We start from the raw sequence: 14,383 nt of genomic DNA, 5'->3' as shown, positions 1-14,383 counted from the left end.
CAATTATGTCTTCTCATAATTTTATGATTATCAATTTAATGTCAATGGAGTAGAATTTTCACTTGACATGGGATTGATTAAGAGGTGATACTTGAGTTGGAATGCTCAAGTGCTTGGTTAAACTGGACATTATTAGCTAACTTCAAACTTACTAACACTAGACCTCCCCAAGGGAGAGGACTAGGACCTGAGGGTAAGAGCTAGTTCAATCACCATATCTTTCCTTATTTGGTAAGGGAAAATCGGGTGAGAATAACAACTTTTTTACACCACACTTGAGAAGATCCCAATAAGGATAGAAGTTCCGCTTAATTATTCCCCCAGTCAAGGTCTTTTATTCAGAATATCAATAATTATTTTCAGTTTATTTTTATTGCCTTAGTTCACAATTATTACCCGTTATCAAAATCAACTTTCTGGGAATTTTCTGATTAATAAATTAGCACTCTTACCTGCAACTCGTTGGGAGACGACCTGGAACTCATACTCCTAGTATTTTATTTCTAAATTTTGTGACAACCCTTTTTAAATTGGTGAGGCAGATCTTAGCTGGTTAAGAGCTATACGTGCAACGCTATCTCTTAATTGAAATCTTTTAATTGGTTAACTTCTGCCACGCATCACCTCCGTTGACGATACTATTCTAGTTTGTTTCCTTACTTACTCTTTTATTTATTCCATATTCTTAATTCTTGTTTAGAGTGGTAATTGGATTATTTTCATGGATTGTTAGCGAAAAAGATTACTTTTATCTTTAATTAATTTTCAAAGCTTTATTTTATTCGATTCATCATGTCTTCTTTTTATATTTCTACAAGCGTTATATTCATGTCAATGGAGTAGATCCCCTACTTGACATGGGGTTGATTAAAAGGAAACACTTGAGTTGGAAGGCTTAAGTGATGATTAAACTGGAAGTTGTTGGCTAGTTCTATATTTACTAACGCTAGACCTTCCCAAGGGAGAGGACTAGGATTTGCGAATAAGAGCTAGCTCAATCACTTGACTTTCCTTTATTTAGTAAGGGTTAACTAAGTGAAAACAACAACCTTTTTTGATACTACACTTAAGAGATCCCAACAAGGATAGAACTTTCGATTAATCATTCCCCCAGTCAAGGCTTTTTATTTAGAATATTACAAGTCTCCTTTAACTTTTGTTGCTTTAATTTATAATTATTTAATTGCTCATTATTCAACTCTCAAATTCTCTTGGAGACTCCTGATTAATAAATTAGCATCCTTTCTAGCAACTCGTTGGGAGATGACCTGGGACTCATACTCCCAGTATTTTTATTCTAAACTTTTTGTGACAACCCTTCTAAATTGATGAGGCAGATTTTTGCTGGTTAAGAGCTATACTCGCAACGCTATTCTATTATATTATAATATCTTAATTGGTCTAACTTCTGCCGCTCGTTAGTTTTTGGCGCCGTTGCCGGGGAGTTGCAATTGTGTGCTAAATTATTAATTAGTATACATATTTTTAATTTTAATTGCATATTTTATTTTTCTTTTATTACCTTGAGCTATATGTTTCTTTCATTGAATGACGCGTTCACTGCCTGATCTGAGCTTAGCAGCATTTGATCCTGAAATTGAAAGAACTCTTTCAAGAATTAGGCGAGCTCAGCGCAGGTTAGCCTCAGAGGGTGGTGAAGTGATTGTTATCGATTCACCAGTCTCATCTAAAGGCGAATCTGAACCGCCATATGAGAGAGAAACAAGCTTCTTTACTACTGATTCAGTTGATTCATGTGCAGATAACTTGGCAGCACCTAGGAGTATTACTCTCCAGGAAGCTGGAGCTCCAGATTTTACACTGCAACTGTATCAAGTGCATCATCCAACTCTGGCTGCAGATTTTTTGGTTAAGACTGCATTGATCAACTTGATGCCCAAGTTTCATGGCTTAGCTGCTCAGGAGCCTATCAAGCACCTCAGGGATTTTCAGACAGCCTGTTCTATTGTAAGGCATCATGGTGCGAATGAAACTTCTATTCTGTTGAGGGAAAGGTGAGGGAGTGGTACTACTCCCAACCTGAAGCAACTGTTACCAACTGGAATACGCTCAGGAGAGAATTTTTGGAAAAATACTTTCCAGCTGAAGTTACAGATAGACTGAGGAAAGAGATCTCCTGCATTGTTCAAGGAAAATCAGAAACTCTTTATGAGTACTGGAAGCGCTTTAAGAACCTTCTAGACTTATGCCCCCATCACAGGATTGACAGGTTAGTGTTGATTAGTTACTTTACTCAAGGCATGAAGCCTAGGGATAAAACTACACTAGATGGTGCTAGTAATGGTTCTCTGAAGAAGTACAAGACCGCAGATGAAGCATGGCAACTAATCAGCGACTTAGCTGAGTCTACCAGGAATCAAAGGCACAGGAATAGCCACTCAAAAGCTGTTACAGAGGTTTTCTCTAGCAGTAAAACTACTGCTCTTACACAGAGTATATGTGAAATGACCAACCTAGTAAAGCAAATGCAGTTGAACCAACAACAACAAGCTCAGCCTCCCCCACCACAACAAAGCCAACAGCTAGTCCCACAAAGAGTATGCAGAATATGTGCTGATTATAGTCATTTTACTGATGAATGCCCACAACTCCAACAAGAAGTCAACACTGTGGCAGCTACTCATAACTTCTATGACCGCCTGAATCAAGGATACAATCAACAAGGCAGCAACTACAGCCGAGGTGGAAACTATAACCAAGGATGGTCCAACTAAGGTTGGAGAGATAATTCCAACCATGGCTGGAGGGACAGCTATAACAGAGGAGACAGAGATAACAATGGAAACCAGAGGTGGAATAATAACAACAGACAGCAGAATCAGAACCAACCTTACAGAGTTCCTCACCTAAGACAGTCACAAGGACCCCAGCATAAGCAATAACAAGTCCCACAGATCACTTATCCTACTTCCTCATCAAATGATGAGATGCTTCGTTCTCTTGCACAAGGACAACAAGACATGCAGACTACATTGAACTCTACTCTAAATGGTCTGAATGCCACCTTCAAACTCTCGCCGCCCGGATAGATTCATTACATACTTCCACTAACCAATCTTTAAGCTCCAGTGGAATTCCTTCTCAATCCTAACCTAATCCCAAGGGTGGCATCATGCCATCACTTTAAGGTCCGAAACCACACTGCCAGAGAAGAATCAGGAAGAGCCAAGCCCAATAGAACACGCCCTAATTGAAGACTCGCTAAACGTGGAAGATGCTGAAATGGAAGATGCTGAAGAGGAAGTTGAAGTACAAGACAAGGTTGAAGAAGAAGTAGCTCAGCCAAGGAATAGAGTACCAAAGGATGCAGAGGCTGCAATTGGTGCCATTCCTATCCCATTTCCATACCTTGCAAGGAAGTCCAAAAAGCAGATGGAACTTTATCCCAAAATAGTAGAAATTTTAAAAAAGGTTGAGGTAACTATTCCCCTTTTTGATGTTATTCAGCAAGTACCTAAATATGCAAAGTTTCTAAAAGATTTATGCATACATAAAGATAAAATTAATGAATTAGAAAGTATTCCTTTAGGCAGTTCTATATCTGCTTTAATGGGAGGTATACCTGGAAAATGTAGTGATCCAGGTCCATGTATGGTAAATTGTACCATTAGAAGCTTAATATTTTCTGATTGCATGTGTGACTTAGGAGCATGTGTTAGTATAATGCTATTGTCTATATATGATACCTTGAGGCTCCCTCCCTTAAAAAGGTCGACAGCTCATTTTGTGTTAGCAGATAAAAGCATTATTACAGTGGTTGGAATTGCAGAATATGTATTAGTGAGCATTAAGGGGATCACATTTTGTAACAACCCTAGTTTTGAAAATCAAATAATTAGTTATTTGTGATTCATTTTAAGAAAATTATTTTGCTAATGGTAATTAAATGGAGTTTTATGATAATTGAAGCTTAAATTAATTAGAATTTTTATATAATCTTTATTAGATATTTGGTATAACTGAAATTATAATTTTGGTAATTGAAAAATAAGACAGAATTGTATAATTTAATTTAAATAAATTCTATTTTGAATGAATTATGTTATTAATTTGAACTCCTAGAAATTATTTTATTAGAAATGATTAGATTGATATTTATAAATACTTTAAGTTTAAGTCAACTAATATTTATGTACAATTTTTATTATAATTAATTATTTTATAAATTGAAATTAAATTTTCAGAGATAGAAAAATAATAGAGATTTGTATGATGTAATCTAGAAAACTGATATTTAAATTTAAATTGTACTTTACAAAATATAATTAACTTGTTCATTTTATAATGTAAATGAGAAATAATTAATTGAACTTAGCAATATGTTGATAAATAATGTTCCTAAATATTTTTAAGAGAGTATATTTGATTTTAAAATTACTCTACCCTAAGTTCCTAATCAGAAACCCTAACCCACACAATTTCTTCTCCCTTTAGCCGCCACATCCCCAACCCCTCTTCCTTACTCCCAGCAGCAGCGCGCAACACACCCAGAAGCAGTAACAACGCTGCAATGAAGAAGAAAAACGAAGCAGAAAGTGAAGAGAAGAAGGAGGCCGTGTTGATGCTGCTACCCAATCCGTGCCGCCATGGTCGTCCCGTCCACGGAGCCATGAGTCGCGCCTCTATATCCGAGAGAAGGAGGGAGAAAACGCGATGCTAGAGGAGCCGCCCAGTCCCCGTCGCGTCGCGCAGCCGCTACAGCCATGCCATCTTCGCCGTTGCCAGGGGAGAGAGGGATAGACGAGCGCGAACCAGATCGGGAGGGAGAAGGCGCTGTGTCTGGTAGCTGCCGTCGCGTCGCCTCCGTCGGAACGGCCATCGCCACTGCCACCATTTGAGTTCGCCGCTGCCACCAAGGTTTGTGGAAGAGAGTGTCGTCGTCGCCGTGGGTGGAGTTCACCGTCCGAGCTGCCACCAGAGGAAGCCGTTGTCACTATGTGTACAGAGAAAAGGAGCGCCACGAGAATCAAGGGAAGAATATGCTGTTCTGCCTCTGCTTCTGGTTTATGGAATTTGATGAGAATGCATTGCCGCCATTAAGCTGTCTGTTGCTGTTGTAGTCGTTCTGGCCGTCAGAGAACTACCAATGCAGCTCGCTGGAACTGCTCAGAGGTTTTTGTCACTCATTCTGATTCTATCCTGTTTTGAGAATCTCACTACTGCCACTGGAATCATAAACCAGAAATGGGAGGATGCCGTTTTCCTTGTTGCTGATGTTGCCATGGGAACTGGTGCTGGGAACTGCTGTGCTTGGCGATCTTCGTGAGTTTCGACATCGAGGTAGGGGATTTATTTCAAAATTAATAGTTTTAACTTATGAATGCCAATGAGGTTTAGTGAGTAGTTGCAAATAATTCATAAATATGATTAATTGATAGGAATAAGTTTGGTTTGAGGTTGTGAAATTTGGATTAAGTCTGATATTGTGATGATATTCTGGTGTTTCAATTAGTTCATTGAGTTTAGGTTATGGCTAAGAATGTCACTGGGTTTTTGTTATTATGTGTAATTGATTTGACAAGGTTAATTTTGGTTAATACTGTGACTGATATTGGTTTTTCTGATTTTGATGGATTTGTTGAAAATTCTGACCTATGTGATATTGCTGAATTGGTTGAAAAGTGGCTGTGAATGGTGATTCATTTGATAATACTTGTTAAATTGAAATTTGATGAGCTAACTATTGAAGAGTTGTCGTATTGATAATTGATGAACTGAGTTGGATTTGTGTTTGGTTTGGGATTATTGTGATGATGGTCTGAGTTGTGGCTGTATTTTGATTATTGAGAATAAGCGTTTTGATGTTGATTTTAGTAATATGATATGTTGGAATGGCTGTGAAGTTGACTTGTGACTGGTTGAAATTGGTTTTGATGCTTGTTAATGTTGATTCGTGATTAATTAGAGTTATGCTTGAGAACTGTTAAAAGATTGAAGTTTGATTACCGAATTATTCTCTTGAAATATGACTTCTAAACTAAAATAGTTACTTTGTTAACAAGTAAATGACTTTGAATTATGAAAGGCTGATTTTGGGGATTACTAGTTGATTGAGTTTAATTTTGAAAGGATTCTATGATATGTGACAAGTAAATATGAATTGATGAGATTGGAGTTGGTTTGATGGATTAGTTGGAATTGTGGAGTATGATTGACTTGTTAATTATTATGAATTGTGAATGTCTGATTGACTGAGAATTGCCCATTTGAAAATTGTTGAGAAAAGGGCTGGTGATTTGTGGAGAAAGAGGGAACCTGTAAGGGTGGCTAAGTCTGAGTTTTAGGGGAGGTGCTGTCGAAATTTTATTAAAATATGAGGTTTCATTTGAAAAGTTATTTTAGAAGCTTTGAATTTGGAAAATTATATTACTTGAGTTTTATTTAGTAAAGAAAAGAATTATTCTATTTTAATTTCGATTTACCAAAGAAAGGTTTATGTTTCAAAATTAAATTATTTAAGAAAGAAACTATATTTCAAGATTGATTTAATATGAAAAGAGTTACGTTTTGGGCTTGAAATAAAGGATTACTTTTCAGGAGTTTGGTGAATTTTATAATATTTGAATCCGAATGGTAAAGAGGAATGGTTTGAGCCAAGATATTGTAAAAGTGAAAGATGTAAAGTTTGTATGGTATAATTGAAGAAAGAAAAAGAAAGATATTGTATAAGGATATGTAACTGGAGATGAATAATGAGAATGATAACTTATGATGATAATTACACTGATTCTTTTGAGAAAAGGTATTCAGTTTATGAAATTGTTGGCAAGGATGTGGGTTTTGTCCCGCTTGCGTATTTATGATTATAAAAGAGAATAAAAAGCAGCGGACCTGTTGAAAGGTCATTTGTTGCTTGAGGCAACCCAAGAGATGTTTATTTGTTGCGCTATGGCAACTTCTGAGAATGATTATGTGATAATCTGCTGAATGAAGGCAGTCAGATAGATAGTGGTACGACCACAGAACGTTTTCCAGTGTTACACAGCTATTGAGAGCTGTACCTGCAACTGATAACCTGGGATCACTTGCAGAGGATATTAATTCATACACGGCTAGAATGCCGCACCTGTAAGGCAAGGATTGCTTACAGAGAATATGACTTCATACACGGCTAGAATGCCGCCACCTGTAAGGCAGAGTTTGCTTACAGAGGATATGATGCATACGTCAGTTAGTGAGAACTGTACCTGCACTAGGGCTAGACATGCATCATCCTTGTTTGCGCATTTGCATTTGATTGGGTTTGCTCATTGTACTTCCCTGTGATTGTGCTGTTTGTCTTGCTGTGACTTGTTTGTATGTTGGACTGAATCTCTTGCTTGTACTATTAGTTTGTGAATGTATTAAATTGATTAAGAATTGATGTTTTGATTGAGAATTAATTATGTGATTGATAGATTGTTAATGTGACTAGTTTCATATTTAGAACTTGTTTGAGTTTAGAGATTTTGAAGGAGGTAATTAATTAGCTAAAGTAAAACTAAAAGTATTTTCAAAAAGGTTTGATAAAAATATAGTTTCCTTGAGTATGTTAATTATTTGCATGTTAATCATTACTTTTACGGCATTCCTATTCCCTACTGAGAACGTGTGGTTTGTTCTCACCCTAAAATCTTCCACCCTTTCAGTGATACAAGTTTGAAGACTCAGTTTGAAGCTGCGGGCGATTGTTAGACCTTATTTATGAGTTAAGTTTTTGAATTGAGTTGCTTTCATAGAATTCCCTCACCTTTGTTGCTTAAGATTTTATTTTATAAAGAGGGATAGGAGTTGTATCTAAGTTACATTTGAATTTGTTTGTATAATATTTACTAATAATTATATGATTATTACTATTTGGTGATGCTTGATATATGATTTTAATTAATAAAAACAAAATTTTCTGGCATTTTCTACTAAAACTGAAACACGATATCGAACTAAAGGCTCAATATTAAATAGTTAATAAGGAAAACAGGTTAGTAACGCCTTACTTTTGGTACGATCATGACGTATTGGAAGTTGGGTCGTTACACATTTTCCATTGAATTCTATATTCTGGAAATGCCCCTTAATGACTCAAGAAGACCATAATCAATGCTGCTTGGAAGACCATTCCTGAAGACTTCGAAATTCAAGCTGGATGCATTCTCAAGAACTTACTCCTTTGAGATGGATGGCAGAACAGTGAGTTTCAGTTTAAATGAAGCTATGAAGCACCCTCCAGAAGATCATTCTATCTTCCAGTGCGACATCATTGATGAAACTGTAGCTGAAGTTCACCAAGAAGAAGTAGAAGAGAAACACATGGAGCAAGGTCTAAGTGTGGGGACACCTTCTAAACATAATGAAGACGCTTTGCCATTATCACTAGCCCTGGACGATCCAGAGCATAGCCAAGAGTAGAAATTGGAATTGAAGCCCCTTCCTCCACACCTCAAGTATGCTTACCTTTAGGATAATCAGAAGTTCCCAGTTATCATTGTAAGGGAACTCACTTCTCAACAAGAGGAGCAACTGCTCAGTGTGCTGAGAAAACATGAGAGAGTAATTGGATGGAGCTTGGCGGATATAGTAGGCATTAGCCCTCAAGTTTGTGAGCACAGAATATATTTAAAAGAAGAATCAAAACCCGTCCGTCAACCCCAAAGAAGATTGAATCCTACCATCATAGAAGTTGTCAAGAAAGAAGTGACCAGGCTACTTGAAGCAGATATCATTTACCCCATCTCAGACAGTGAATGGGTTAGTCCAGTACAAGTGGTGCCCAAGAAGTCTGGAGTCAAAACAGTAAAGAATGAGCATGGAGAGCTCCTGACAACTAGAGTGCAGAATTCATGGAGAGTTTGTATTGACTATAGCGTCTCAGCCAAGCTATTCGCAAGGATCACTACTCCTTGCCAGATGCTAGATCACCTGTCAGGTAAATCCCATTACTGTTTTTTTAGATGGTTATACAGGCTATTTTCAAATTCATATAGCTCCTAAAGATCAGGAGAAGACTACTTTTACATGTCCCTTTGGAACGTATGCATACAAAAGGATGCCTTTTGGCTTATGTAATGCACCGGCTACTTTCTAAAGATGCATGATGAGTATCTTTTTAGATCTTATTGAGAACTGTATGGAAGTATTTATGGATGATTTTAGCGTTTATGGTGATTTATTTAACCTTTTCTTGGATAGTTTAGCTAGAGTATTAGACAGGTGTGTTAGTTCAAACCTTGTATTGAATTTTGAAAAGTGTCACTTTATGGTAAAACAAGGGATTGTTCTAGGACATGTTGTTTCTAATACGGGTATTTCTGTAGATCCAGCAAAGGTGGATGTCCTTTCTAGTTTACCTTACCCCTCCTACATGAGGAAAGTCCGTTCATTCCTTGGCCATGCAGGTTTTTACAGGAGATTCATTAAGGACTTCAATAAGGTAGCATTACCTTTATCCAGAATGTTGCAGAAAGATACTAAGTTCGAGTTCAGTGAGGATTGCATGCAAGCATTTGATAAGCTAAAGATCGCCCTGACTCAAGCTCCAATTGTGAGAGGACCAGACTGGAGCCAGCCATTTGAGATTATGTGTGATGCCTCCAACCATGCAGTAGGAGCGGCGCTGGCTCAGCGCGAAGGTAAGGACCCCTTCGTAATTGCTTATGCATCTAAGACCTTAGATGTTGCTCAGTCTAATTACACTACTACTAAAAAAGAGCGTCTAGCTATTATTTTTGCTCTGGATAAATTCCAAGCCTATTTACTTGGTACTAAAGTGGTAGTGTACTCGAACCATGCAGCTCTAAGGTATTTATTAGCTAAAAAAAAGTCCAAACCAAGGTTGATACGTTGGATACTATTGCTGCAAGAATTTCATTTAGAAATTAAGGATAGGAGTAGTAACCAGAATTTAGTGGCAGACCACTTGAGTCGCCTTGAACACATTAAGGATGACTCCACTCCTATCAATGATACTTTTCCATTTGATAGTTTGCAAGCAGTATCCGAAGTAGTTCCTTAGTATGCACCTATAGCTAATTATCTAGTTAGCCATACTTTCCTTCCCAATTTTACTAAGCATCAAAGGGACAAGCTGAAAAGTGAGTCTAAATATTATATATGGGATGACCCATATTTATGGAGGTGTGGTGCTGACCAGGTAACTAGAATATGTGTGCCCCAATCAGAATTCCAGTCCATTTTAGAGGCCTGCCAGTCTTTTGAGTGTGGAGGACATTTTGGCCCTCAAAGAACAGCTAGAAAAATTTTAGACTGTGGATTCTGGTGGCCTACTCTTTTTAAAGATGCTGCTGAATTTTGTAAATCTTGTTCCCCATGCCAAAGGTTTGGTAATATATCCAAGAGGGATGAGATGCCTCAACAGATTATGCTTTTTTGTGAAATTTTTTATGTTTGGGGCATTGACTTCATGGGTCCATTTTCCAAACTGTAATGGTTACCTTTATATACTGTTAGATGTAGATTATGTTTTTAAATGGGCGGGAGCCATTCCTACTCATACTGATGATGCTAACAACATTGTTTCCTTTGTTAGAAACCATATTATTTGCCGCTTTGGATCACCACGAGCAATCGTGAGTGATCAAGGTACTCACTTTTGTAACAAGAGACTAATAGGATTACTGAAGAAGCATGTGATTGTTCATAAAGTAGCAACAGCTTATCATCCCTAAACCAATGGACAAGCAGAAGTGTCTAACAGGGAGATTAAACACATTCTAGAGAAGATAGTAAAGCCTCATAGGAAAGATGCACTCTGGGCATATAGAACAGCCTGCAAAACACCCATTGGGATGAGCCCCTTCCTCTTAGTGTACGAAAAGGCTTGCCACCTTCTAGTAGAGGTGGAACATAAGGCTTTCTGTCCTGTGAGGGAGTGTAACATGAATTTTGAAGAAGCTGGTGCTGAAAAGAAGCTACAACTAGCAGAACTAGAGAACCTTCGCCTAGAAGCCTATGACAACTCCAGGCGATACAACGAGAAAATGAAGGCTATCCATGACAAGCACATAAAAAGGAGAGAATTCAGACCAGGGGAGTTAGTTCTTCTTTATAACTCCAGACTGAGATTCTTGCCAGGCAAACTGAGATCAAGATAGAAAGGTCCCTACAGAGTAGAAAAGGCAGAGCCATACGGAGTTTTTCACCTGCGTCATCCTTCTAGTTCTAAATTCATGAAGGTCAATGGACACCGCCTAAAGCTTTATCATGGTGAGAAGATGAAGGATCACTAAGAGCTAGAGGTTTTCCTCTTGGAAGACCCACCAACAGAAGCAGAATGAGCCTGAAGAACGTCCAACTTAAGGACGAAAAAGAAAAGTGCTAGGTGGGAGACAACCCACCATGGTATGATCGTTCCATTTCAGTCTTAGTTTTATTTTACTTTATTCTATTTAGCTTTTGTTAATGACTCTTCTCATAATCTCTGTATATAGCATGCATTTGCATTTGCATTCTGCATACATAAAGAAAAATGCACGCGACGTGCAAGCGTCGCCGACGCATCCACATCATACGTGCTTTCAAACCAAGAAGAAAAGAGGCAGAGATTCACGCGGGAGCGTGGCTGGAGGCGTGCCTTAGGCACAAGCATGCCCACGCAAACGCGTGCCCTACACGTCCGTGTCATTTGCAAAATCAGCCTCCCACGCGTGCGCGTCGCCCATGCGCACGCGTGACCTTGCCAAAAATCGACGTAAAGAGGTATATGGCAGAGAGTTATGATGGAGTGGGGCTGGAATGATGCTGGAAGCACAAGTCCTATCACGCGAACGCGTGCCCCACGCGGCCGCATCATTTTTCAAAAAGAGGCCATTCACGCGTGCGCGTCACCCACACGCACGTGTCACCCAAAATTTTTGCAACACGCGAACGAAACAGAGAGTTGTGCGTACGCGAGGCTGCACTCGCGCCAATGGAACAGTTCACTTCACACGAACGCGTGACCCACGCGTCCGCGTCATCTGAAAATAACGCCAATCACGTGACCGCGTGAACCACGCATCCGCGTCACGTGCGACGCACAGTTTATCCAGATCAGCGCCAGATATCTTATCTTTTCTTCCCCAATCTTAATTTTTCCTTCTCCCTTCTTATTTCTTTCCTCTTCCTTTCTTTCTTCCTTATTCCTTCTCACTTTTTACCTTCTTCCCCCTTCTTTTTCACATCCATTATCAAGGTTATTTTCTTTTCTTCTTCCCCTTTTTACCTTTTCATTATTATTTTTATTTATGTTTTCTTCTTCTTTCCCTTTTACTTTCATTATCTATGTTTTCTTTTTCTTTTTACTTTATTTTAATTGGTGTTAGAAATTTATTTGGGTGATTGTTTTCTTCTATATTTTGCTTATGGATCATTAAGGAGTTGTTTGACAACTAATATTACTTCTTAAGGGTTGTTTGCATGTTCAAATTTAACACTTTTAATAACACATTTACCATGCATGCTAAGTGTTTGTGAAAAAGCCCGTATAGCATTACGCATTTTTAAATTATTCTATTCTCTTACTCTAATGCCTCTTTTTCACAAAACCCCTTTTTATATTTTATTTATTGAATATAATTGTTAATACAAACAGGTTGTTAGTTTAACAGACTTGATAATCAAATTGGGTAATTAATGCTTGATCTATGCTACTCATTCCTTTGCTAGTATGCCAATAAACATCTTGCATCTTATTGCCACAAAATGCACTTGCTATATTTCCATTGATGAACTTTTCACATGGATTCGCGACCATGTGATAACGACATCCTTCTTTACCGTGCATTGATTATCACTTGTACCATCCTCTTCCTTGCACTAACCCTTAGTTTTAAAGTTACTTACTTTTTTCCTTTTCACGATGGCCACCAAGAAGGGTAAAGAGAAAGCTACTCCCAAACAATTAGCAAGGAAAGGAACAAAAAGAGCACTAGCTACAGAGCCATCTTCAACAGCAGTAAAGCCCTTAACAAAAAGAATCAAGAGGATCATCAAAGTTGATGAAAAAGAGAAAGCCTTTCCAGCAAAGGACACTGCGCGGTTCACTGACCGCTATTGTGAGCAGATGTTCCCCATCTTGGCTGAAAGGAACTATAATAATGAATACCTTCTCATCCTCCCAACCAAAATTGCTGAATTTGTTGAGCCCCGAATTGAACAAAGACAATGGGGATTCCTACAGAGACAGCCACGGTAGGTTAACCTTTCATGGGTAGTTGAATTTTACTCCAATTTTCACAGGCCAACCATGCAGTCTGTCTATGTCCGTCAGAAGCAAGTCCCTATAACTGAAGAGTCATTACCTCCGTTGAAGTTACTATTCTAGTTTGTTTCCTTACTTACTCTTTTATTTATTCCATATTCTTAATTCTTGTTTAGAGTGGAAATTGGATTATTTTCATGGATTGTTAGTAAAAAGGATTACTTTTACGTTTAATTAATTTTCAAAGCTTTATTTTATTCAATTCATCATGTCTTCTTTTTATATTTCTACAAGCGTTATATTCATGTCAATGGAGTAGATCCCCTACTTGACATGGGGGTTGATTAAAAGGAGACACTTGAGTTGGAAGGCTTAAGTGATGATTAAACTGGAAGTTGTTGGCTAGTTCTATATTTACTAACGCTAGACCGTCCCAAGGGAGAGGACTAGGATTTGCGAATAAGAGCTAGCTCAATCACTTGACTTTCCTTTATTTAGTAAGGGTTAACTAAGTGAAAATAACAACCTTTTTTGATACTACACTTAAGAGATCCCAACAAGGATAGAACTTCCGATTAATCATTCCCCCAGTCAAGGCTTTTTATTTAGAATATTATAAATCTCCTTTAATTTTTATTTCTTTAATTTACAATTCTTTAATTGCTCATTATTCAACTCTCAAATTCTCAGGAAACTCCTGATTAATAAATTAGCATCCTTTCTAGCAACTCGTTGGGAGACGACCTGGGACTCATACTCCTAGTATTTTCATTCTAAACTTTTTGTGACAACCTTTCTAAATTGATGAGGCGGATTTTTACTGGTTAAGAGCTATACTCGTAACGCTATTCTATTATATTATAATCTCTTAATTGGTCTAACTTCTGCCGCTCGTCAATTTCTGGCGCCATTGCCGTGGAGTTGCAATTGTGTGCTAAATTATTAATTAGTGTACATATTTTTAATTTTAATTGCATATTTTATTTTTATTTTATTACCATGAGCTATATGTTTCTTTCATTGAATGACGCGTTCACTGTCTAATCCGAGCTTAGCAGCATTTGATCCTGAAATTGAAAGAAGTCTTTCACGAATTAGGCGAGCTCGGTGCAGGTTAGCCTCAGAGGGTGGTGAAGTGATTGTTATCGATTCACCAGTCTCATCTGAAGGTAAATTTGAACCGCCATC

The 14,383-nt window shown here is 37.9% G+C and overlaps 1 non-coding gene across 1 annotated transcript; it reads right to left on the bottom strand.

The window, feature by feature from the left end:
* Positions 1–2,117: 2,117 nt before the first annotated feature.
* On the bottom strand, positions 2,118–2,224 carry LOC112767993 (small nucleolar RNA R71). Its single transcript, XR_003185433.1, has one exon. It is a non-coding gene; the product is annotated as a small nucleolar RNA R71 (small nucleolar RNA).
* Positions 2,225–14,383: the final 12,159 nt, after the last annotated feature.

The sequence above is a fragment of the Arachis hypogaea genome, chromosome 17, assembly GCF_003086295.3.
Source record: "Arachis hypogaea cultivar Tifrunner chromosome 17, arahy.Tifrunner.gnm2.J5K5, whole genome shotgun sequence".
Classification (NCBI taxonomy): Eukaryota; Viridiplantae; Streptophyta; class Magnoliopsida; order Fabales; family Fabaceae; genus Arachis; species Arachis hypogaea.
Note: the sequence above shows the minus strand (reverse complement) of the source record. Positions and strands in the feature narration are given on the sequence as shown.